The following is a 26,550-nucleotide window of genomic DNA, read 5'->3' as shown; positions in this document are numbered from 1 at the left end:
GCTTCCGACAACATATCCGCTCCATCACCAGGACCACCTACTTCCATCTCCGTAACATCGCCCGTTTCAGCCCTTGCTTCAGCTCATCTGCTGCTGAAACCCTCATCCATGTCTTTATTATCTCTAGACTGGACTATTCCAATGCTCTTCTGGCTGGCATCCCATCTTCCACCCTCCATAAACTTGAGCTCATCCAAAACTCTGCTGCCCGTATCCTAACTCGCACCTGGTCCCGTTCTCCCATCATCCCTGTGATCGCTAACCTACGTTGGCTCCTGGTCTGGAAACGCCTCGATTTTAAAATTCTCATCCTCGTTTTCAAATCCCTCCATGGCCTCGCCCCTCCCTATCTCTGTAACCTCCTCCAGCCCTACAACCCTCCGAGTTCTCTGCACTCCTCCAATTCTTGCCTTTTCCGCATCCCTGATTTTAATTGCTCCACCATTGGCGGCCGTGCCTTCAGCTGCCTGGGCCCTAAGCTCGGGAATACCCTCCCTAAACCTCTCTGTCTCTCTACCTCTTCCTCCTCCTTTAAGACGCTCCTTAAAACCTACCTCTTTGACCAAGCTTTCGGTCACCTGTCCTAATACCTTGTTATGTGGCTCGGTGTCAAATTTTGTTTGATAACCCTCCTGTGAAGCGCCTTGGGATGTTTAACGACGTTAAAGGCGCTATATAAATGCAAGTTGTTGTTGTAGGCAGTTACAATCAAGCAGGTTACTTATGCACTCAGATTCCAACATGAACCTGCAGGGTTTTGCAGGCAGATGAGGTGCCTGCCTAAATTTATGCAAATTGTGGTCCTATGATTTTAATAGGACCCTGATGCAGTTTTAAAAATGTCTTTTTTATTCATTCTCAGGATGTGGGCGTCGCTGACATTTATTGCTGATCTCTAGTTGCCCTGATAAGGTGGTGGGCCTTCTTTTTAAACTGCTAAATTTATTCTTTGTAGCTGTTTGATACAACTGGATGGCTTGTGAGGCCACTTCAGAGTCAATCACATTAGTGTGGGACTGAAGGTGACGTGTAGGCCAGACCGGGTAAGAATGGCAGGTTTCCTTTCCTAAAGGACATTAGTGAACGAGTTGGGTTTTTATAACAATCTGACAGCTTCATAGTCACTTTTACCGATATTAGCTTTTTATTTCCAGATTTTTAAAATGCAATGATGGGATTTGAACTCATGCTCTTTGGAATTACTAGTCTAGTAGCATAACCACTACACTACTGGGATCAGAGTAAGGATTTGCTGTGGCTTTCCTGCTTGGCAGAAACAGGTCTGCAGCTGGTCGACAGACAGAAGACATTCCTTCTGGTAAGTCTAAAACTTTCCTTTGAGGGGCTATGAGGCACATGAATGCTCGTTTTAAGGCTGTAAACTCCCTTTAATGGGCCGGATCTTGCTGGATAAATAACGGCATGTTAAAGACGCACACCATTATTAATATGCAGATTGGCCAGCAAATTCGGGGATTAAGAGATATACCATGAGTTGCGAATCTCCAGAATTTGCTAGTTGATTTACGCCACTCCACCGTTTGCTTCATACAAACAGCATTTTGCCCTTAGCCTCCCTGTTATTTTTAAGAACTTGCTGAATTTGCACATTAATTGGCCATTAAACTTGCCACAGAAAGTTAAGTCTGATGTTTAACAGTGTAAATACTTTTTAAACGATGTAATAATTGTTAATGTAATGCCAATCAACCTCTGGCCCAGAAATTGAACAATTTAAACTGAAGTCTCATTCCTTCAGGTGGTAAATTGTTCGAAGAGATTTTAAAAATGTCAAATTTAAATATATTTTTTTCTTACATCTGTCTTGTGTTCTCTCTCTCTCTCTCTCTCTTAATCCAATCTTTCTTTCCCTCTCTTTATTTCTCTTTCTGTACCTGATTTGACTCTAATTCACCTTCCTTCTCAGTCGTTCCTCTGTTTCTTTCTCAATCCTTAAATTTCATTGATAAAGGAGATGCACTGTTGGTCCTGTTGTTCACTGAGGCCCCAGATGCCCCATTGCCCTCCCTGCACCTTTATCAGCTCGCACTTCCAGCAAGTTACAGCACAAAAAAATTTTTGAACCGAAGGTGGCAGCAAAGAAATTCTAACGGGGCACGTCGTGAGATGCCCCGCCCCAGCAAGATCCGGCCCAATATTTCAGGCGAATGATCAACTGGTTGAGCTTCACCAGATGTTTTATGACTTCATCTGAATCTCCTGAGTGCGTTTACATATTAGAATACGCTGTTTATCACTTCATTGTTTCAAATATAAAAGCACATTAAAAACTTCATCTTGGAGTATTATGTTACTTTGTAAAATATTGGCCGTATAACAGAAGAGGTTAGTCGGGAACTAATTCAGCAAAAGATTCCACAGCCTTTTCAGCTCTTGAGTTAATTAATAATGGTGAAAAAGAGACTCAGCAGTTGTACTGCAGGATAACGTTTAATGGCTCGACAGCAGAACTGTTTAGCTAGAGCAAAACAATACTTCTCGAAGTGTGCTATCTGACAACATTATCATTCATGGATACACTGCTAGCTGCCATACTGACGGATCTATTCAACATGTGGTATATGTGATAATCATACATTAGATTTGGGTGAAGGAAGTCCTGTGGGCCATTTGATCTCATCCTTTAAAACTGCCGACCCCAGCCAGTACAGCAGTTGGCTCTTTCTTAGAAGTCAGGGTGGTGGCCTCAACCTCCTTTCCTGCTGTTAATCAACCTCCATGTAAAGAAATAATTCCTGGCATCTGTCCCAAATTTGTCCTTTACAACCTCCTGAGCATGTGCTCCCTTGGTTTGTCTGAAAGTTTACTTTTCCTCTCCCATGGCCTCCCCTCCTGAAGGCATTGACTTCTTCCTGGGCATATGGTTTTCATGGGCAGGGAACTTCCCTCTTGTAACTCACCCAAGTGACCATTATTCATGCACAAGCTTTGACAGCGAGTGGCAATAAACTATTCAACTGCAGGAGTCCTAACAGTGGAGCCTGATACTGACCTCACCCATGTCCGTACATGCCCTCTTCCCACATGGGTTGCTAGATAGCAATCAGGAGGGAGGACTCTAGCTAATTTTCTCCTCTCTAACCGAAGGGCTCCAAGGCCAATTGTACTGTCCATCCCTGCTGCTGTGCTGTTTGTTTTTAGCATTCTTAATAATCAAGCACAGACAAAGGAATCACAACTAGATTTATTTTGCTTGAAAACAACTTCAACAACTCGACCACACCTTACAAATTCCTTGCAGATTGACTGACTTCTCCAGTCTGAATCTAATTGGTTGCTTAAGTGCAGCATTGATAGAGCACGTACTGCTGTTATGGGAATGCCTTTCCTCATACTCAAAACTGATATAATGTTACACCTACTGCCATCTGAGCAGAGATTAGCTAACTCAACCGGAGATGAAACCTGGGACCTTCCTGGTCTATATAAAGAAAGACAGGCTTGCATTTATATAGTGCCTTTCACGACCTCCGGACATCCCAAAACGCTTTACGTCCAATGAAGTACTTTTTGAAATGTAGTCACTGTTGTAATGTAGGAAATCATATAATGTAGCTCAGTTCTGGCACACCACCGCATGTGTAGAAGTAAACTATACCTGACCTCCCTAAAGCTCAGGCTAGGATGGTTCTGAATCTGCCCCTTCAAACCTGCCATCATCACTCCCCTCCTCAAAAAAAAACCACCCTGTCCTTGCAAACTACGGCCTGTCTCCAACCTCTCTTTCATCTCCAAATTCCTTGAATGTCTTGTCGCCTCCCAAATCCGTGCCCAGCTCTCCTGCAACTCCACGTTTGAATCCGTCCAATCAGGTTTCCACCCCTGCCACAGTGCTGAAACGGCCCTTATCAAAGTCACAGATCACATCCTAAGTGACTGTGACTGTAGTAAACTATCCTTCCCGACCTGTCTGCAGCCTTTGACACGGTTGACCACACCATCCTCCTTCAACGCCTCTCCTCCATCATCCAGTCGGGTGGGACTGTGCTCGCCCGGTTCCATTCTTATCTATCCAGTCATAGCCAGAGAATCATCTGCAACGGCTTCTCTTCCCGCTCCCACACCGTTACCTCTGGAGCCCACCAAGGATCTATCCTTGGTCCCCTCCTGTTTTTCATCTACAAGCTGCCCCTCGTCAACATTATCTGAAAACACATCAGGTTCCACATGTACACTTACATCGCCCAGCTCTACCTCACCACCACCACTCTCAACACCTTCACTGTCTCTGATTTGTTACATTGCTTGTCCGGTATCCAGTACTGGATGAGCAGAAATTTTCTCCAACTAAATATTGAAAGACCGAAGCCATTGTCTTTGGTCCCTGCCACAAACTCCGTTCCCTAACCACCAACTCCATCCCTCTCCCTGGCCACTGTCTGAGGCTGATCCAGACTGTTCACAACCTTGGCGTCCTATTTGAGCCTGAGATGAGCTTCCGCCCACATATCCGCTCCATCACCAAGACCGCCTATCTCCCCCTCCATAACGTCGCCTGTCTCCGTCCCTGCCTCAACTCATCTGCTGCTGAAACCCTCATCCATGCCTTTGTTACCTCTAGACTTGACTATTCCAATGCTCTCCTGGCCAGTCTCCATCTTCCACCCTCCATTAACTTGAGCTCATCCAAAACTCTGCTGCCCATATCCTAACTCACACCAAGTCCTGTTCACCCATCACTCCTGTGCTCACTGACCTACATTGGCTTCCGGTCCAGCAACGCTTCGATTTTAAATACTCATCCTTGTTTTCAAATCCCTCCATGGCCTCGCCCCGCCCTATCTCTGAAACCTCCTCCAGCCCTACAACCCTCCAAGATCTCTGCACTCCTCCAATTCTGGCATCTTGCGCATCCCCGATTTTAATTGCTCCACCATTGGTGGCCGTGCCTTCAGCTGCCTAGGCCCTGAGCTCTGGAATTCCCTCCCTAAACCTCTCTGCCCCTCTCTCCTCCTTTTAAGGGCTCCTTAAAACCTTTAATTTAATGTCATTCATAAATTGTTATGAATGACATGCACAAAAGAGAAAGCAGAATCATCAAACTGCAGGTTAAATGAAAGATAATTCATTCATTCTGCTGGGATCAGGACTTTTTACATTTTTTTTCATGGGATCGTTTTAAAATTGTGGTTATGAGCTGACCTCTCTTAATAGGTAAGCTCGCTGAGCCTTGGGATAGCACCCACTCCATTCCCTGATCCTCTTACAGATACAATGTTTTCAGGCTACATCCAAGAACATGAAGTGACACCAGATGGAAGAAGGCAGCTGCCAAACAACGTCAGAAGGAAACAGGGAAAAACAAATTCAAAGATATTTGGACAGAGAGACGAAACTCACTGAGTAATAATGAAAGAGATTAAGTTACCCACTGGGAGCAACTGGAATCAAATCTGTTACAACCCAGCAGTGGTGACACGTTTTTTAAAGGAATGGGAAACATGAACTATTATATTTCCAGCTTCTCCAGTTATTTGCTGATCGAGTTAGATGAAGAGTGGTGGGAGGTGTGGAGCATAAACACTGGCATGGACCAGTTGGGCTGAATGGCTTGTTTCTGTGCTGTACATCTTGTGTAATTTCCACGTGCATTTCTGGCGTACAGCCCCTCGGAAAGTCGCACTAAAAGAGCTAAAGGAAGTCATGCTCGGTCAGACAAGTGGTTTGGTGTGATGTTTTCCTCCAGAAACATCAGCAAATTACTAACTGTTATGATGTCAGCAAGCCACAAGACAGCAGCTGAGCTACAAACTCATACTCAGGGGGAATAAAGAGAAGAAGGTTTCAGTGGTGTGACCATTTGGTTAACAGAAACTTTAAATTAGTGTTATTGAAGTATGTGCTTGACTGCCAAAATTACACTTCCATTATAATAATGCAGAAATAACAAAATATTATAGCAGGCAGGTTGATTTTATAAGGGAACTATTTTGCTATTTTTATTATGTGAAATGCATAAAGAGTCAACCACAAAGTTATTTTTCTGGAATGGCACTGTGTACATGGGGGGTTGGTGGCAGAGAGAGACTCCTGAGACACAGCCCAGTGATCACCAACAATGTGCTACTTGCTGACAAAATGCCTTTTCCCCATTTAAAACATTAGTCGACTTTAACTTTACATTCAGCTTGTTAAAGTTAAATCCAAGCTACGGTAATTCTACAAGTTTACATTTAAAGCTATAATCCCACATTTTTTCAGGTATGCGCCATTGCCGAGGAACCTCGTCTGCTGCCAGCGCCTACTGGAAAAGTGTGGGCAGTGCACCCGTGGGGTTTCAACCGATCACAATACAAACCCAGCACTAAGCAAATGTTCCCCCCTGCTTTATGGAGGAATGATTCATTCCGTGATTCCCTTGTTCATTCTTCCAGCTGGCCCTTTTAACTCTCCCTCCTGTTCCCACTGTGACCTCTCCATCTTTGGCCTTCAACACTGGTCCGATGCAGCTCATTGCAGGCTTCAGAAACATGTTGTATCTTTCCAATGTACACTCTGCATCCCTCCACTCTGAACATTGACTTTGGTAACTTTAGACCTGAACTGTATCGTTCGTTTTCTTTACAGCAGTGGGTGCTTGTGATGTGGGGTGGGGCTGTCAGCGTCTGGGGGGAAAGGGAAAGCAGGCTGACTTTTCAGATGGAGACCCTTTGTCAGAACACAATGATCTGTGCCCACTCTTTTTAAAAAGTACCTGGACCTGCACCTAAAGAGCTGTAAGCTGCAGGGCTACGGAGCGGGTGCTGGAAGGTAGGATTAGAATGGGCACCGGGTTGTTCTTCAGGCCGGCGCGGACATGATGGGCCGAATGGCCCCCTTCTGTGCTGTATCTTTTCTATGGTTCTATGGTTCTAAGATGTTCTGTTTTTTTCTCCTGGAATTGATGGCCCCACTACGTTATGCCTGCATTTTCTGTTTTCATTTCAGATCTGTTGCATTTGCAATTCCTTGTTTTTTATTTCTCTCTCTTTCTCCGTATTCCTTATTTTCTCATGTTTAGGCGGGTCTTTCCGATGTCTTTTCACCCCTAACCATTTGCACATTTTTTGTCCTTTAGATGTCTCTTCACCACCTCACTGATTGTCTTTTGCATGATATAACAGTCATGTATTAAGCAGATTGCAGATCATTTACCTTCTTTGTGATCCACATATCTGTTGATTTTCTCCCTCTCGCTCTTCCCCCTTCTCTCTCTTTTTGCTGGTTTATCTCAGTTTTGATGAAGGATACACACCCAAAACTTCACAGCTTACCTGTCTTATCTCTTTATAAAGATGCTGACTGGGCCTGCTCTGTGTTTCCGGGTTTTATTTCAAGGCACAAGTCAGGAGTGTGATGGAATACTCTCCACTTGCTTGGATGAGTGCAGCTCCAACAACACTCAAGAAGCTCGACACCATCCAGGACAATGCAGCCCGCTTGACTGGCACCCCATCCACCACCCTAAACATTCACTCCCTTCACCACCGGCGCACAGTGGCTGCAGTGTGTATCATCCACAGGATGCACTGCAGCAACTCGCCAAGGCTTCTTCGACAGCACCTCCAAAACCCGTGACCTCTACCACCTAGAAGGACAAGAGCAGCAGGCACATGGGAACAACACCACCTGCACGTTCCCCTCCAAGTCACACACCATCCCGACTTGGAAATATATCGCCGTTCCTTCATTGTCGCTGGGTCAAAATCCTGGAACTCTCTTCCTAACAGCACTGTGGGAGAACCTTCACCACACGGACTGCAGCGGTTCAAGAAGGCAGCTCACCACCACCTTCTCGAGGGCAATTAGGGATGGGCAATAAATGACGGCCTCACCAGCGACGCCCACATCCCATGAATGAATAAAAAAAAATTCCAGAATTCATAACTTTTAAAATTTTTATTTCACTGTGTGTATCCCCATCTGCGGCATTGAGCACAAGTGTGATTCCACTCCGTGCCACCGCATCCTGGCCTCTGGGTTTGTTACTCTGCATAAGGTACTGTCCTGCTGCAGATAAAATTGAACATGCAGCTGCAAAGGTTGATGAGTACCATGCAGGTTCAATAAAATGCTCCGAATTTTCCAATTAAAGATTAGCCTAAAGCAATTGCTTACTTCATTGTATTGCCTGAAAAAAAAGGAACAATATAGATTAATTCTTTTTTTATATTCGTTCATGGGATGTGGGCGTCGCTGGCGAGGCCAGCATTTATTGCCCATCCCTAATTGCCCTTGAGAAGGTGATGGTGAGCCACCTTCGTGAACCGCTGCAGTCCGTGTGGTGAAGGTTCTCCCACAGTGCTGTTAGGAAGGGAGTTCCAGGATTTTGACCCAGCAACGATGAAGGAATGGCGATATATTTCCAAGTCGGGATGGTGTGTTACTTGGAGGGGAATGTGCAGGTGGTGTTGTTCCCATGTGCGTGCTGCTTTTATCCTTCTAGGTGGTAGAGGTTGCGGGTTTGGGAGGTGTTGTTGAAGAAGCCTTGGCAAGTTGCTGCAGTGCATCCTGTGGATGGTACACACTGCAGCCACAGTGCACTGGTGGTGAAGGGAGTGAATGTTTAGGGTGGTGGATGGGGTGCCAATCAAAGGGGCTGCTTTGTCCTGCATGGTGTCGAGCTTCTTGAATGTTGTTGGAGCTGCACTCATCTAGGCAAGTGGAGAGTATTTCATCACACTGCTAACTTGTGCCTTGTAGATGATGGAAAGGCTTTGGGAGTCAGGAGGTGAGTCAGGAGGTGAGTCACTCACCGCAGAATACCCAGCCTCTGACCTGCTCTTGGAGCCACAGTATTTATGTGGCTAGTCCAATTAAGTTTCTGGTCAATGGTGACCTCCAGGATGTTGATGGTGGGGGATTCGGCGATGGTAATGCCGTTGAATGTCAAGGGGAGGTGGTTAGACTCTCTTGTGGAGATGGTCATTGCCTGGCACTGGTCTGTCGCGAATGTTACTTGCCACTTATGAGCCTAAGCCTGAATGTTGTCCAGGTCTTGCTGCATGCGGGCTCGGACTGCTTCATTATTTGAGGGCTTGTGAATGCAACTGAACACTGTGCAATCATCAACGAACATCCCCATTTCTGACCTTATGATGGAGGGAAGGTCATTGATGAAGCAGCTGAAGATGGTTGGGCCTAGGACACTGCCCTGAGGAACTCCTGCAGCAATGTCCTGGGGCTGAGATGATTGGCCTCCAACAACCACTACCATCTTCCTTTGTGCTAGGTATGACTCCGGCCACTGGAGAGTTTTCCCTCTGATTCCTATTGACTTCAACTTTACTCGGGCTCCTTGGTGCCACACTCGGTCAAATGTTGCCTTGATGTCAAGGGCAGTCACTCTCACCTCACCTCTGGAATTCAGCTCTTTTGTCCATGTTTGGACCAAGGCTGTAATGAGGTTTGGAGCCGAGTGGTCCTGGAGGAACCCAAACTGAGCATTGGTGAGCAGGTTATGATGAGTAAGTGCACTGTGGACAACACCTTCCATCACTTTGCTGATGATGGAGAGCAGACTCAAACGTGGCCATGATTTGGGTTGTATCTTTGAAAGTGTCATTAAACTCAGCCCAAGAAACAAGCCATTAAAGTATTCATGCCCTGGCCACAATGGATTACTTATGATGAAAATATTGCACATGACACAATTCCTCAACATGAAAACAGGAACAGGGTAGTCAACGCACATGTAAATTGCTTTCTTTTTAAATCGCTTACTGGCAGAATCTCACTTCCCTAGAAAACAATGCTTTTTTTCTGACATAGCATAAATATCATATTGGCAGTCTTCAGCCAATTCGATTCACTCCACGTGATATCAAGAAACGGCTGAGTGCACTCTATACAGCAAAGGCCATGGGACCCGACAGCATCCTGGCTGTAGTGCTGAAGACTTGCGCTCCAGAACTAGCCGCGCCTCCAGCCAAACTGTTCCAGTACAGCTACAACACTGGCATCTACCCGACAATGTGGAAAATTGCCCAGGTATGTCCTGTCCACAAAAAGCAGGACAAATCCAATCCAGCCAATTACCGCCCCATCAATCTATTCTCAATCATCAGCAAAGTGATGGAAGGTGTCGTCGACAGTGCTATTAAGCGGCACTACTCACCAATAACCTGCTCACCGATACTCAGTTTGGGTTCCGCCAGGACCACTCGGCTCCAGACCTCATTATAGCCTTGGTCCAAACATGGACAGAAGAGCTGAATTCCAGAGGTGAGGTGACATCAAGGCAGCATTTGACCGAGTGTGGCACCAAGGAGCCCTAGTAAAATTGAAGTCAATGGGAATCAGGGGGAAAACTCTCCAGTGGCTGGAGTCATACCTAGCACAAAGGAAGATGGTAGTGGTTGTTGGAGGCCAATCATCTCAGCCGCAGGACATTGCTGCAGGAGTTCCTCAGGGCAGTGTCTTAGGTCCCACCATCTTCAGCTGCTTCATCAATGACCTTCCCTCCTTCATAAGGTCAGAAATGGGGATGTTTGCTGATGATTGCACAGTGTTCAGTTGCATTCGCAACCCCTTGGATAATGAAGCAGTCCAGGCTTGGCCTGATAACTGGCAAGTAACGTTTGCGCCAGACAAGTGCCAGGCAATGACCATCTCCACAAGAGAGAGTCTAACCACCTCCCCTTGACATTCAATGGCATTACCATTGTCGAATCCCCCACCAGTAACAGCCTGGGGGTCACCATTGACTAGAAACTTAACTGGACCAGCCACATAAATACTGTGGCTACAAGAGCAGGTCAGAGGCTGGGTATTCTACAATGAGTGACTCACCTCCTGACTCCCCAAAGCCTTTCCACCATCTACAAGGCACAAGTCAGGAGTGTGATGGAATACTCTCCACTTGCCTGGATGAGTGCAGCTCCAACAACACTCAAGAAGCTCGACACCATCCAGGACAAAGCAGCCCGCTTGATTGGCACCCCATCCACCACCCTAAACATTTACTCCCTTCACCACCGTCGCACTGTGGCTGCAGTCTGTACCATCCACAGGATGCACTGCAGCAACTCGCGCTGCACGTTCCCCTCCAAGTCACACACCATCCTGATTTGAAAATATATCGCCGTTCCTTCATCGTCGCTGGGTCAAAACCCTGGAACTCCCTTCCTAACCTTCACCACACGGACTGCAGCGGTTCAAGAAAGCGGCTCACTACCACCTTCTCAAGGGCAATTAGGGATGGGCAATAAATGCTGGCCTTGTCAGCAACGCCCACATCCCATGAACGAATAAAAACAACTTAATCATCATTAAGCTACAAAAGGATACTTTCACTTTACTGAACAATGGGTTGCTGGATGAGGTAGACACCATTCAACTGCAGACTCAGTCGGACAGGTACACCTCCATGGAGCACTGTTTTGAAGTATTTTCCTCATAATTTTAGGACTGTGTGAATTTTTGTGACCAGGAAGGTTAGGGAACACCAGTAAATGTTCATCTTTACCATCTGAGCATTAAGCATCACCTGGTCCAAGTGCAAAGAAGAACATCTGCTGGGGGTTGATCTCAAAATCGAAACAGAACCACCTGGCTTCCTTCCCAATTAAGTTAACGGAAGGAAAATCAGGCGGGTTCTGTAACGGGCATGCAATCCTTCCGGCCTGGCACTCTGCCCAGCTGATGTTAGGGCCCAGCTGGTAAATATGAAAATCTACCCCATGGTATCAGTTTCAAGCACTCCTCATTCAGGTAACCGTGTGGTTAGATGCAGAGTAAAGCGCCCTCTCCTCTCCCCAACATATGCCTGAGTCCCAACCTCACAACAGCACTACAAGCGGTACCTGTGACTATTTTCCCATCCTGTGGCCTCTCTAGGTGAGTTTCACAATATAGTTCCCATTGCAAACTGGATTGAGACTACTCAAGCTCATTTTCCATCTGATCGTCACTGCCAACAGCCAGAGGAGGCTTTCAACATATCAGGCATTTGGATTCAAACCCAAGTCCTAAAACCATTAACCAATTGTATTAACCAATCCCCCATACATTTAATTTAAAGGGATTGGGCCTACTTTCTGCTATTGCAGTACTAGGAATCAGATCACAAGATACTTACAGATAAGGGATCACCATCACCACAAGGACTGCAGCAGTTCAAAGAGAAGACCCACCAGCACCTTTCAGGACATCTAGAGATGGGCAATAAATGCAGTTTTGCCAGTATCGCTGACATCCCTAAAACAAGCATACAAAAATGTCTGCCTTTATACATGGCCTGCACGGCTCTGTGACCTGCACCCAAGTGGCCCACAAAGACAAAAAAATTTGGATACTGCTGGGGGAAAAAAAGGAAGCAGACCTTTAAATGGAAGAAACTCACCAAAGCAAGTGAAAATAAACACAAGCTGTCACCTAGAAAGAAAAACACAAAAAAACACCAACATAAATAGGAAACACAAGCACATCTTTAATGAAGGAAAAGGTTTTTTTTCTAATATAGCTTGTCTTCAACCCACCACCAAAAATGAATGCAAGCAATGTGGTCACCACTGATTAATATTACGTCAGTTTCAGGACATTGATTAATTTCATATCAGTATTCATCAATCAATCCTGAGCACTCCATGAAATGTGAAGAACCTTTTCAGGCTGTGCTATTCCCCCTCCCTCATCCACTTGGATTTTCACAAGTGCATTTGCCAAAGCAATGTGCATAATTGATAGTTCTTGTGTTCCTTGTGTGTTAATGGTAGTGGTTCATCTCAGAAAGGAAACAGAAACAGATCCATTTCCACACTGAGAGGTTGTAAAGTGGTAGACAGCACATGGTCATTGAATAATGCCAATGGCTCAGGGACACTAAAACTTTCTGATTCTCATTAGAGAGAAGAATGGTTTCTACTGTAACATCAGAATACTGCTGTTTAGTGTTAGTACCACTGAAACAGAGCTAATCAGTCAGCTCTTGTCCTGTTTACAGTGTTCCAAGCTTATCTGTGCTGTGCTTTTTCCTCCTATGTAATAGCCATTACAGAGACATGGGGCTCGATTTTAGGGTCGGGTTACCTGCGGGTTTCCAGCGGGGGGGCCCCGAAAATCCCGATTTCCGATCACGTGACCGGATTCGGACGAAATCCCGGCCACTTCCGGGTACCGCGCTGACGTGCGGGGCTGCGCGCGCAAGCCCCGCTGGTGGGAATCCCGCAGGCAATTAAAGCCAGCGGGGTTCCACTTGAGAGCACTTAACTTGCTCGTTGTGGTCAGTTAATGAGCTGAAGCAGCTGTCAAAAGAGGAAGTGTGGGATTTTACGTTCAAAGCAGTCAGTTTCCCACACTGGGGGAAACAGGACCCTTCAAACCAGGCGTGTTGCAGCCAGCAGCCTGTGGCAGGTGCCAAGGTGCGCTCCACGGGGGAGCGCCCTCACCCAAGCAGGAGGCCACCGCGTCACATAGGGCAACCCCTGCCCCCCACCACCCCCCGGCCAAGCCAGAGGACAGACCGACACGAAACCGCAGCCCCAGTCCGAGGACCCACACACCTACCCTGCACAACCCCTCAGACCAACACCTGCCAGTTGGGTGGTGTGTGGACACCCTCGGAGGACGAAGAGCATGACCACCACCAGCAGCCTCGCAGTCCACGCCGTCCGCCGCAGAGACGTGGATCCCCCCAACACGGTGTGGTTGCACGCCCACCTGCACAGCAGGAGGGAGGGCTACCGCAGAGAGAGACGCGTCGCAGAGGGCACTACCCTCGCCACAGGGTCCACAGACCGAGGCGCAGCTCCCCGGACCTCTCCGAGCAGCAGTGCACAGGGAGGCGCAGATTCGCTCGACATGTAGTCGTGGAGATCTGCAGCCTCTTTCATGCCGAGCTGCTCCTGGCTGGCCCCAGCACCAACTGCTTACCTGTCGCTGGCAAAGTCACCACTGCCCTCCACACCTTCTCCTCCGCATCCTTCCAGGGTGCAGCCGGCAACACCGCCGATGTCTCTCAGTTGTCTGCGCGGACGAGCCCTGCAAATACACCTGCACCTACTCTGCAGTAACACGATGGGTGGCATCAGTGGTGGGTCCTCATAGTGATACCCAAGAGCAGGCATTATTGGACACAATGGACAGGATTCGCGGAGACATGGCAGTGGTGGTGTCAATATAATGTGTGCTGTTTGTGGCTCTGAAATTCAATATGGGTAACACCCATGACAAACCCTCAGACACCCTTGTGCACCCACTTCATGCTGACGAGACGTTTGCCTTACCCTGCCTACTGCACATATGTGATGCATGCCCTGTGGCTGCAGCACAGGTGGTGGCAGGTTGAGTGAGGCTGGCCGTGAGGGAGATGCACGAGAGGGTGAGTATGGGATGGAGCCATGAGATTGTATGAGGATTGGGTCGCGTGTTAGTGGCAGGATGAGTACTGGCGAGGTGAGTAGGTGGAGGTAAGATGAGGATGGGGTGTGAGTGGGCATTAAGGGTGATGTGACAGAATAGTGTTGGCGGTGCCGAAGGAGATTTGGGGTGGGGGCAGTGTTGTGGCAGACGGAGTGTAGGGGAAAGACTTCGTGTTCTCACTGTGGCTGACCTACTGCGGTCATTGCAGCGCCTCCTGCACTGTATGCAGATGGGCGATATGTTGGTGGCGCAGGTGACCCCCTCTGCCACCTCGAGCCAGGCCTTCTTGGTGGCAGAGGCAGGCCGCTTCCTCCCGCCCGCCGGGGGGAAGATCTGTGTCCTCCCCCTCCTCCTCACCCCATCTGATGATACCTGGGGTGAGGCATCATAAACTGGGAGCAGCCTTCCCCCTGGGCTGCTCCATGCTGCAATTTGTCCCATTGGTTGCAGCATCTGTCAGTGGAGGACTGCCCCTTTAACCAGAGAGCCTCCAGCTGACAGATCGTACTGCGCATGCGCAGCCCGCCCGACGCGCAGGCCAGCGCCGTGGACCCCGGAGGAGCAGGTAATTGGATCCTATTAGTGGATTGCCTGCTACGATCGCGTGGGCAACCCACTAATTTCGCCGTTCGCGTTTTCGACGCTCCCGGAGGACCACCCGCTGGGAACCCGCAGGCCTGCTAAATTCGAGCCCATGGTTGCAAGGTGACCAAGGTTGGGAACTAAATATTCCAGGGTACCTGATGTTTTGAAATGACAGGCAGAATGGAAAAGGAGGGGGGGTGAGGAGTAGGTCTGCTAATAAAGAATGACACAAGGACAGTGGTGAGAAAGGACCTTGGCTCAGGGGATCAGGAAGTAGAATCAGTATGGGTAGAAATAAGAAATAACAAGGGGCAGAAAACTCTGGTGGGAGTAGTTCATAGGCTCCCTAACAGTAGCCATCCGTTGGACAGAGTATTAATCAAGAAATATAGGAGCTTGTAACAACGGTAATGCAATAATAGTGGGGACTTTAATCTTCATATAGACTGGACTAATCAAATTGGCAAAGGCAATATGGAGGACGAGTTCATGGAATGCATTCGAGACAGTTTCCTAGAACAATACATCATGGAACCAACCAGGGAACAGGCTATTTTAGATCTTGTATTATGTAATGAGACAGGGTTAATTAGCAATCCCACAGTAAAGGATCCTCTGGGGAAGAGTGATCATAATATGATAGAATTTCACATTGAGTTTGAGGGTGACGTACTTACAGTCCAAAACTTGGGTCTTAAACTTAAATAAAGCCAATTACATAGGGATGAGTGGCGAGTTGGCTAAGGCAGATTGGGAAATAAGATTAAAAGGTATGATGGTAGATAATCAATGGCAAACATTTAAAGAAATATTTCAATATTCTCAATGAATATACATCCCATTGAGAAATAAAAATTCCATGGGAAAAGTGATCCAGCCGTGGCTAACTAAAGAAGTTAAGGATAGTATTAGATTAAAAGAAGAGGGCTAGAATGTTACAAAGAAGAGTAGTAAGCCGGATGTTTGGGAGAGTTTTAGAAAACAACAAGGATGAACAAAAAATTGGTAAAAAGAGAGAAAATAGAATATGAAAGTAAACTAGCAAGAAATATAAAACAAGAGAGCTTATATAAGTATGTAAAAAGGAGGAGAATTGCAAAAGTGAACGTTGGTCCCTTAGAGGCTGAGACAGGAGAAACTATAATGGGGAATAAGGAATTGGCAGAGATGTTAAGCAAATATTTTGTATCTGTCTTCACAGTAGAAGACACAAAAAGCATACCGGAAATAGTGGGGAACCAAGGGGCTAATGAGAGTGAGGAACTTAAAGTAATTAATATCAGTAGAGGAAAAAGTACTGGAGAAACTAATGGGACTAAAAGCCAAGAAATCCCCTGGACCTGATGGTCTACATCATAGGGTTCTAAACGAGGTGGCTGCAGAGATAGTGGATGCATTGGTTAAAATCTTCCAAAATTCCCTAGATTCTAAAACGGTCCCAGCGAATTGGAAGGTAGCAAATGTAACCCCGCTATTCAAGAAAGGAGGGAGAGAGATAATAGGGAACTACAGGCCAGTTAGCCTGACATCAGTCATTGGGAAAATACTGGAATCCGTTATTAAGGCAGTGATAACAGGGCACTTAGAAAACCATGATATGATTAGGCAGAGTCAACATGGTTTTATGAAAGGGAAATCGTGTTTGACAAATTTATTAGAGTTTTTTGAGGAAGTAACTAGCAGGGTAGATAAAGGGGAACCAGTGGATGTATTATATTTGGATTTTTAAAAGGCATTTGATAAGGTGCCACATAAAAGGTTGTTACACAAGGTAAGGTCTCATGGGGTTGGGGGTAATATATTATCATGGATAAAGGATTGGTTAAAGGACAGAAAAGAGAGAGTAGGGATAAACGGGCCATTCTCAAGATGGCAGACTGTAACTAATGGGGTGCCGCAAGGTTCGGTGCTTGGGCCTCAGCTATTTACAATCTATATTAGTGACTTAAATGAAGGGACCAAGAGTAATGTATTCAAGTTTGCTGATGATATAAAGCTAGGTGGGAAAATAAGGTGTGAGGAGGATACAAAGAATCTGCAAAGGGATATAGACAGGTTAAGTGAGTGGGCAAGAAGGTGGCAGATAGAGTATAATGTGGGGAAATATGAGGTTATTCACTTTGGTAAGAAGAATAGAAAAACAGAATATTTTTCAAATGGTGAAAAACAAATAAATGTTGGTGTTCAGAGAGATTTGAGTGACCTCATACAAGAAACACAAGAAGTTAGCATGCAGGTACAGCAAGCAATTAGGATGGCATATGGCATGTTGGCCTTTATTGTAAGGGAGTTGGAGTACAAGAGTAAGGAAGACTTACTACAATTGTATAGGGCTTTGGTGAGTCCTCACCTGGAGCACTGCACACAGTTTTGGTCGTCTTTTCTAAGGAAGGATAAACTTGCAACAAAGGTTCACTAGATTGATTCCTGGGATGAGAGGGTTGTCCTATGGGGAGAGATTGAGTAGAATGGGCCTATACTCTCTGGAGTTTAGAAGAATTAGAGGTGATCTCATTGAAACATATAAGATGCTGAGGAGGCTTGACAGGGTAGATGCTGAGAGGTTGTTTCCCCTGGCTGGAGCGTCTAGACCTAGGGGGCATAGTCTCAGGATAAGGGCTCAGACATTTAGGACTGAGATGAGGAGGAATTTCTTCACTCAGAGGGTTGTGAATCTTTGGAATTCTCTACCCCAGTGGGCTGTGGATGCTGAGTCATTGAGTATGTTCAAGGCTGAGATAGATAGATTTTTGAACTCTAGGGGAATCAAGGAATATGGGGATCGGGTGGGAAAGTGGAATTGAGGTCGAAGATCAGCCATGTTCCTATTGAATGGCGGAACAGGCTCGAGGGGCCATATGGCCTACTCCTGCTCCTATTTCTTATGTTCTTATGTTCTTATCTGGTATCAACAATCTCAGGCCCTTCCCAGTACCTCACTGCTGAATATAATAATGAAACTACAGACTTAAGAACCTATATTTTTTACTTTGCATGTGGACACTACGTTTAATTTTGAGATGAATAATTTGTCACAAGGTCATAAGATATTTACGAATGAGGAAAGCTAATTGGCCCATCTTAGTTTTAGCCAAAAAAACACTCATAGTGGCATGCAATTGTTTCTTAAACAATTGCCGGGTTTTATCCGCCATTACTCTATTCAAGAATGCATTCCATGTATCGATTGCTCTGTTTATAATATTTTATATCTCTATTAGATTACGGGCTGCATTTTCCTCCGTGATCCCGCTTGAAATGCGGTGGGATAGTGGCAGAGAATGAGGCAAAATTTGGCAGACGCCTACTACCACCTCATTGCCACAGCCTGGATTTCACTCCCCCTGCCCTCACTGAGACTATCACTGGCTGCCCCTTTCCTGCCTGGCAGTGGTAGCAGGGCTTGGATGCCAGTCTATTCCCTGCCCATCCACCCCAATTACCACCACTTCCCAGGACTGCCAAATGGACAGTGGGCCTGTGATAGCAGCAATGAAATGAGAAAAAGTGAGTGAGAGGCCCGAGTAGCAGCCTCCTCTCCCTCCTAATAGGCCCCCTCATTCACTTACCTTTGTTGGTCTCATTCTCTGCTGAGGCCCACAAGGCTGAGGCTTCTTTGATCTTCAGGCCTCTTCCGCCTCTTGAAATGCCTGGCTGTCTTTTCTGGCGCTGCAGCTGCAGTCCCGCTGCAGCACTGTGGGGATTTTGCGGCTGGGCACTGGGTGGCTCCGTCTTGATGGCAGAAATCCCATCGGGAGCTCACCATATATCATCAATGAACACAGAACCAGAGAATAGGTTGGGTTGGGGCAAAGTTGGAGCGGCAGGAGTAAGTTCCATCTCATCGCTACTCTGTCATCAAGGCTGACAAGCCTAACTTTCCTCATAATTCATACCTCTAAGACTAGGGATCAAGGCTCATGGCTCTACTGTCTCCATAGCTTGAACGTCTCCCTTGTGCCTCATTGACCAGAAGTGGGCACGGATTTCAAGGTGTGGTTTGACCAGAGGACCAGTCTCTCTCAGTACCATTCATCCCTGGGGATTTATTTGCTTTGAGTTCTCATAGTCCGTTTAAGACTTCCATCTCATTTATATCAGTCTTTAATTCTACTTAGGTTATCTCTGCTCGAGTTTTCCTTGTGAATTCTTGGAGGAAGTAATCATTCAGAACATGCAATCTGGATCACTTGACTTGAGTCATGTGTTGAGAATGAGAAAAAGCTTTCAGCGTGGGCTGGGAACAGCAGGGAAATGAGTCAACATTTACTGTATGATTGGAGGAAAGATTGGATTAGTATTATACTAAGTACTGCCAAGGACTCCTATCACTGTTGAGTATTGTAATTTTCAACATTAAATTATTTACAATCTAGGGTCAATCAGATTCTTAAACTCATTGATTCCATGACTGTTTTCAGTTCTGGACTTTGTAACACTGCAATAAGGGGAAACCTTAAACTGATTCTGATTAATGAAACTGATCCTGACTAATTTCACAGAGATCTTAAAGTTTCCAGAATTACAGCATCAAATTTTATTTTGTACAAATACTTGAATTGCATTCCCTAAAAAAAAAAATGCAGTATTTCACAATTTTTTAAATGTAAGATCATGAATTATATTTCAGTCACAACAACTTTTTACATAAAAGCCATAACATTTACAAAATGGAGTCCTTTCACTTGGCATCGATCAGGTGGTCAACTTCATTATGCTTTCTCAACTTTGTTAACGATCACAGCTTTAAAAAAAATCGCTTAACTTTTCTAACCTACTAAATTTTTATGGAGGGTTTTTTTTTTAAAGAAACTTTTTTAAAGGGGCACTATCACAAAAGTCTTTTGCAATGTTTTTAATTTGGTTTTACAAACACGTGAAGTAATTATATAATCTGTGATGAAACGCATCAGTTCATTGCAAAAATATTGGGCTCCATTTTAGTACCCGCTATCGGGTGCGTTCCTCGCAGGGGGGCTCCGAAAATCGGAGAATCCTGGAGCGGGTCGGGAGCTCGGCTCCAACCCGCCCACTTCCGGATTCCCCACAGACGCACCGACGTGCGCGCGCAGCCCCCGCATGTGGGACTCCCGCAGGCAATTAAAGCCGGCGGGGTGCCACTTAACAATATTTATCTAGCTATTTCAGGTCATTAACAGACCTGATTAAGGGAATATTTCAGGAGGGGTGGGATTTTAGAAATAACTGGGACTGTTTCCCATACTGGGGGAAACACTCCCAGTTGAAATGGACGTGTTGCAGCTATCAGCCTGTGGCAGCTGCAAAGGTCCATTTGACATGTGGGGGGGAGACCCTCACTCATTGCAGGAGGCCACTCTGTCACTTGGGACAAAGTTTGGCCTCCACCACCCTCCTCCTGACAATCAAATTCACCAACTTGCACACTTACCCTGGGGTCCAGGGACATGTACCTACCTTGCGGACCCCCTCAGATGTACATCTTCCGGATGGGGGCCACCATGGCTGCAGTCATGACCTCCTCGGAGGGCGAACAGCATCACCAGCCTCGCCGGACACGCCGTCCACCTCTGACACGTGGAGTTCCAAAAAACAGTGCTGTGACACATCCACCTGCACAGCAGGAGGGAGGGCTACCGCAGAGGGAGATGCGTCGCAGGGGCCACTACCCTCACCACAGGGTCCACAGACCGAGGCTCAGCTTCCTGGACCTCTCCAAGCAGCAGTGCACACGGAGGCTCAGAGTCACTCGACATGTAGTCGTGGACATCTGCAGCCTCCTTCATGCCGAGCTGCTCCTGGCTGGCCCGAGCACCATCTTCTTACCTGTCGCTGTCAAAGTCACCACTGCCCTCAACAACTTCTCCTCCGCATCCTTCCAGGGTGCCACCGGGGACATCGCCGACGTCTCTCAGTCGTCTGCACAAAAGAGCCCTGCAAATGCAAATACACCTACACCCACTTTGCAGTGACACAATGGGTGGCATCAGGTGTGGGTCTTCATTGTGATCCTCAGGAAAGGGCATTATTGCACAAACCAGACAAGATTCGCAAAGATGTGGCAGTAGTGGTGCCAATATGATATGTGATGTGAGTTGGTCAGAAATCAATAAAAGTAAAAACCATGACAAACCCTCAAACATCCTTGTGCATCCCCTTCATGCTCACGACATGTTTGCCTTACGCTTCCTACTGACATATGTGATGCATGCCCTGTGGCTGCAGCACAGGTAGTGGCAGGTTGAGTGCGGCTGACCGTGAAAGAGATGCATGAGAGGGTGAGTATGAGATAGAGCCATGAGATTGTATGAGGATTGGGTTGAGTGGTAGTGGCGGGATGAGTACTGGCGAGGTGAGTAAGTGCAGGTAAGATGAGGATGAGGTTTGAGTGGGTGTGAGGGGTGATGTGACAGAGTAGTGTTGGCAGTGCAGAAGGAGATGTGGGGTGGGGGCGGTGATGTGGCAGATGGAGTGTAGGGGAATGAGTAAGTGTACTCACTTTGGCTGACCTACTTAGGTCATTGCAGTGCCTCCTGCACTGTATGCAGGTGGGCGATATGTTGGTGGTGCAGGTGACCTCCTCTGCCACCTCGAGCCAGGCCTTCTTGGTGGCAGAGGTAGGCCGCTTCCTCCCGCCCGCCGGGGGGAAGATCTCTTTCCTCCCCCCTCCTCCTCACCCCATCTAATGATACCTGGAGTGATGCATCATTAAACTGGGAGCAGCCTTCCCCCTGGGCTGCTCCAGGCTGTATTTTTTCCTATTTGTTGCAGCATCAGTCAGTGGAGGACTGCCCTTTAAATAGAGCTCCTCCAGCTGACAGACCTTTCTGCACATGCGCAGTGGGGAACCCGGAAGACTAGGTAAGTGGATCCAATTAGGCTACGATCGCGCGCGGGGCAGACTGATTTCACCGGGCGTGTTACCCATGCGCCCAATAGCCCCCCCGCCGCGAACCCGCAGCCCTGGCAATATCGAGCCCATTATATTCATTGTGTGTGATTCTTCTCTTGCCTCAGGATCTTTTCCACTTTTCTGTTCCCTTTGCTCATTCATGCACTACAGTGTTCCTTAGCTGAGCAGTGGCAAATGATCTGCTCCTAGGTCTCTACTACTCTCATTCTATAGCGGGCAATTGAACAGTGAGTGACAACAACCCTGGCTAACTTGTTCTCTGCTTTGTTTTCCTCTCTTCAAAAATGCCTAGCTTGCGCTCAACATCTGGTCACGATGGCACATCCAAAGTCAGAAACAGGCTACATCAAATTAAGGGTGCAGAATGCATCATGGCATAAAACATACTGTGTTGGAGTCAGTGGATGATGTGTGCAATCTAACTGCATTACATGATCTCAGATCAATGCCTGAGAAGTCTTGAGAGAAATAAAAACAGAAAATGCTGGAAACACCCAGCAGGTCAGGCAGCATCTGTGGAGAAACAGAGTTAATGTTTCAGGTTGATGACCTTTCAGCAGAACTCAGGAAAGGTCATCGACTTGTAACGTTAACTCTGTTCCTCATTCCACAGATGCTGCTTGACTTGCTGAATATTTCCAGCATTTTCTGTTTTTATTTCAGATTTCCAGCATCGGCAGTATTTTGCTTTTGTTTAAGTGTTGAGTGAGCCCAGTTTCACTTACCCTTGGATTTTCCTTCATCATCACTCAGGAAATTCCTCCTCTTCACTCTCTGCCTCCTCCGGTGACCTTTGCTGTGGAATAATGGGTGCAACCCACATCCTACAACTTTGTGGCACATTGGTACATTAGCAAACTATACCACCTGAGTAACTGATATTTTAGTTCGTGGATGTTTCTCTTTCAGGATAGCAGTGGGGAATCTTCTGCCGGGTGGCTTAAGACCTGCTGAGGTTGAACAAGTAGCCATTTTCCAGAAGCCATCTGTTTTCTCTGGGGTCACATCTTATAAATTCTGAAATGGTGGGTCGATTTTCTGGTCCTGGTGGAGTTCAGTCCAGAATGGCTGGATACTAATGTAAAGCTAGTTAGTAGTGCAGTGAACTGATTACATGCAATTTTCTACAATTAGCTCATTCATTCATTAATTTATTCATTCATTCAATCATTCATAGCTCCATATGCAGCTTTGGTCTTGTGCAGGGAAATACCCGAATGAGAGTGGGGCCAGAAATTTAGACTTCAGATGAAATTTAAAGGGATGTGGCCACTTTAAGGTAAGTGGCTACATAGTGGGGGGGTGGGAGGGCATTCTAATAGTTTTTGGAAAGGCTCAATGGGCACCTCAGCCTGGTGGCAGCCTTTGGAAGGCTGAAAGGGGAGAGGGGAAAGAAGTACCAGGCAAAAACAAAGTGAAAGGAAACCCACTATGGAGGCATTAACTGGAATCTGACAGAGCAGCCCAGCACAGCAACTGGCTCCATAGGTTGTCGAACCAGCAGGGAGACAACAACAACAACTTGCATTTATGTAGCGCCTTTAACGTAGTATAACGTCCCAAGGGGCTTCACAGTTGTGAATTGCAAACAAAATTTGACACCGAGACACCTAAGCAGATATTAGCACAGGTGACCAAAAGCTTGGTCAAAGAGGTAGGTTTTAAGGAGCGTCTTAAAGGAGGGGAGAGAGGTAGCAAGGTGGAGAGGCTTAGGGAGGGAATTCTAGAGCTTAGGGCCTAGGCAGCTGAAGGCACAGCCGCCAATGGTGGAGCGATTAAAATCGGGGATGTGCAAGAGGCAAGAATTGGAGGAGCACAGAGATATTGGAAGGTTGTAGGGCTGGAGGAGGTTACAGAGATAGGGAGGGGAGAGGCCATGGAGGGATTTGAAAATAAGAATGAGAATTTTAAAATCGAGGCGTTCCCGGGCTGGGAACCAATGTAGGTCAGCAAGCACAGGTGGGTGAATGGGACTTGGTGCAAATTAGGACACGGGCAGCAGAGTTTTGGATGAGCTCCAGTTTATTGAGGGTGGAAGATGGGAGGCCCACCAGGAGAACATTGGAATAGTCAAGTCTAGAGGTAACAAAGGCATGGATGAGGGTTTCAGCTGCAGATGAGCTGAGGCAGGGGCGGAGACGGGCAATGTTACGGAGGTGGAAGTAGGCGGTCTTGGTGATGGAGCGGATATGTGGTCGGAAGCTCATCTCAGAGTCAAATAGGACGCCAAGGTTGCAAAGGGTCTGGTTCAGCCTCAGACAGTGGCCAGGGAGAGGGATGGAGTCGGTGGCAAGGGAATGGAGTTTGTGGCGGGGACCGAAGACAATGGCTTAGGCCTTCCCAATATTTAAGTTGTAGAGCTCTGTCATCTCTTGCAAGGACACTCGCCATTGGCAGTGCTATGTGGTATGGTCAGCAAAAGTTATCTTGAGGTTTTGTGTTTAAATGTATGAACGTTTAATGTAGAGTTGGTGGATTCTTAGCTTTTGAGCACTACTGTGTATTGGTGTTGAGGCCTTTTTGCAGTTTATGAAAAGGATGTGGTATCAAATTAATCTAATTACTGGGCTCTCCAAACTCAGATTTCATCTCCATATTCTTCAAGGGACACAAAGAATGAACCTCAGGTATTTACTCACCATGACTTGGAATGGATTGTAGAATACAGTAACCAGGCAAGATACCTGGTAATTGGGAGAAAATCACATCTCCGTTCCATGAACACAAACTTGTAGCTCTGTGTAAGTGTACAATTTCTTTTCCAGAACATAGAAAAAAGTCAAGGATGAGAAAAGGTCATTCAACCCATCAAACCTTGTCCATCTACTATTACAATTTGCCCAGCCTAGCATCCAACCACATTTTGAACATTGCTAATACCTTAGGCTCCACTACCTTATCTGCAGGATATTCCAACTGCTCAGTAGTCATTGAGTAAAGAATTTTTTTTTGTATGGGTTGTCTTAATATACTTTTCACTAGTTGAAATTTATGTTCTCATGGTCCTGCTGGCCTGATGTACATTGAAATAAGAGGTGACAATAGCCTAGTAGGATTTTCATGACTCATGCCATCTAGTGGTTTGGTTGAGAACTGGCAAATCTAATTACACATAGTGGCTGAACCTGTAGTCTGTCACGGTAAAAATAAATGTTGTTGAATTTTACTGCCCTGGCTGATTTCAAGCAAAAAGTAGATTCAGACACTGAGGTGCTGTTCTTTGAGCTTCCGTTGAGCTTCACTGGAACAGTGTAGGAGGCCGAGCACAGAGAGGTCAGACTGGGAGTGGGACGGGGAATTAAAATGGCAAGCGACCGGCAGGTCAGGGTCACGCTTGCAGACTGAGCGGAGATGTTCAGCAAAGTGATCACCCAATCTGTGTTTGGTTTCCCCAATGTAGAGGAGACCGCATTGTGAGCAGCGAATGCAGAATACTAAATTGAAAGAAGTACAAGTAAATCGCAGTTTCACCTGGAAGGAGTGTTTGGGGCCCTGGATGGTGGTGGAAATGGCGGAGATGATACGTTGAATCATATTTAATGTATCATCTTCCGCCATTTCCGCCACCTCTAGCGTGATCCCACCACCAAACACTTCCCCTCCCCTCCCCTTTCACCATTTCGAAGAGACCGTTCCCTCCGCGACACCCTGCTCCACTCTTTCATCACTCCTAACACCTGCTGTCCTCCCCACTGCACCTTCCCGTGCGAGCGCAGGAGACGCAACACCTGCCCCTTCACCGGCTCCCTTCCCACCGTCCAGGGCCCCAAACACTCCTTCCAGGTTGAAACAGCGATTTACTTGTACTTCTTTCAATTTAATATACTGTGTTCGCTTCCAATGAAAGCTCAACGGAAGCTCGAGGAACGGCACCTCATCTTTTGATTAGGCACTTTACAATCTTCTGGATTCAACATTGATTTCAATAACTTCGGATCATAACCACTGCTCCCATTTTTTCCGACAGCAGGTACTGGTAATGTTTCTGATATTGCTAATTACAGCTCCTCTGGACCCATCTTTTGTTTCTTAACCTGTCCCATTACCACCCTCCTTGCCTTGCACCATCATCGCTTTGTCATTTAATCAATCCTGCTCTCCACCCTATCAGAGACCTTGGGCCCGACATTACCAGGGTGGCGGGTTTGCGGCGGGGGGGCGATTGGGCGCGTGGGTAACGCGCCCGGTGAAATCAGTCTGCCCCATGCGCGATTGCAGGCTGATTGGACCCACTTACCCTGTCTTCCGGGTTCCCCACTGCTGAGCTGCGCAGCGGGCGGACTGCGCATGCGCAGTAAGGTCTGTCAGCTGGAGGAACTCTGTTTAAAGGGGCAGTCCTCCACTGAATGACGCTGCAACAAATAGCAAAAATTACAGCATGGAGCAGCCCAGGGGGAAGGCTGCTCCCAGGTTTAATGATGCCTCGCTCCAGCTCTTACTGGATGGGGTGAGGAGGAGGGGGGGGACAGAGATCATCCCCCCGGCGGGCGGGAGGAAGCGGCCTGCCTATGCCACCAAGAAGGCCTGGCTCGAGGTGGCAGAGGAGGTCACCTGCACCACCAACATATCGCGCACCTGCATACAGTGCAGGAGGCGCTGCAATGACCTAAGTAGGTCAGCCAAAGTGAGTACACTTACTCATTCTTCTACATTCCATCTGCCACATCACCGCCCCCACCCCACACCTCCTTCTGCACTGCCAACACTACTCT

At 46.9% G+C, this 26,550-nt stretch overlaps 1 long non-coding RNA gene across 2 annotated transcripts in view; it reads left to right on the top strand.

The window, feature by feature from the left end:
- Positions 1 to 918: 918 nt before the first annotated feature.
- The window catches only part of LOC137326643 (uncharacterized), a 135,136-nt gene continuing 109,504 nt past the window's right edge, over positions 919 to 26,550 (top strand). Inside the window, exons 1-3 of one of the 2 annotated variants that reach the window (XR_010964253.1) lie at positions 919 to 1,043; positions 1,155 to 1,318; positions 5,231 to 5,504. This is a non-coding gene — a long non-coding RNA (uncharacterized lncRNA). Of the gene's footprint in view, positions 1,044 to 1,154; positions 1,319 to 5,230; positions 5,505 to 26,550 lie in introns of those variants that run through there. The other variant, XR_010964254.1, reaches the window with a different exon arrangement.

The sequence above is a fragment of the Heptranchias perlo genome, chromosome 10, assembly GCF_035084215.1.
Source record: "Heptranchias perlo isolate sHepPer1 chromosome 10, sHepPer1.hap1, whole genome shotgun sequence".
Lineage (NCBI taxonomy): Eukaryota > Metazoa > Chordata > Chondrichthyes > Hexanchiformes > Hexanchidae > Heptranchias > Heptranchias perlo.
The sequence above is the reverse complement of the archived record's forward strand: the minus strand, read 5'-3'. Positions and strand labels throughout refer to the sequence as shown.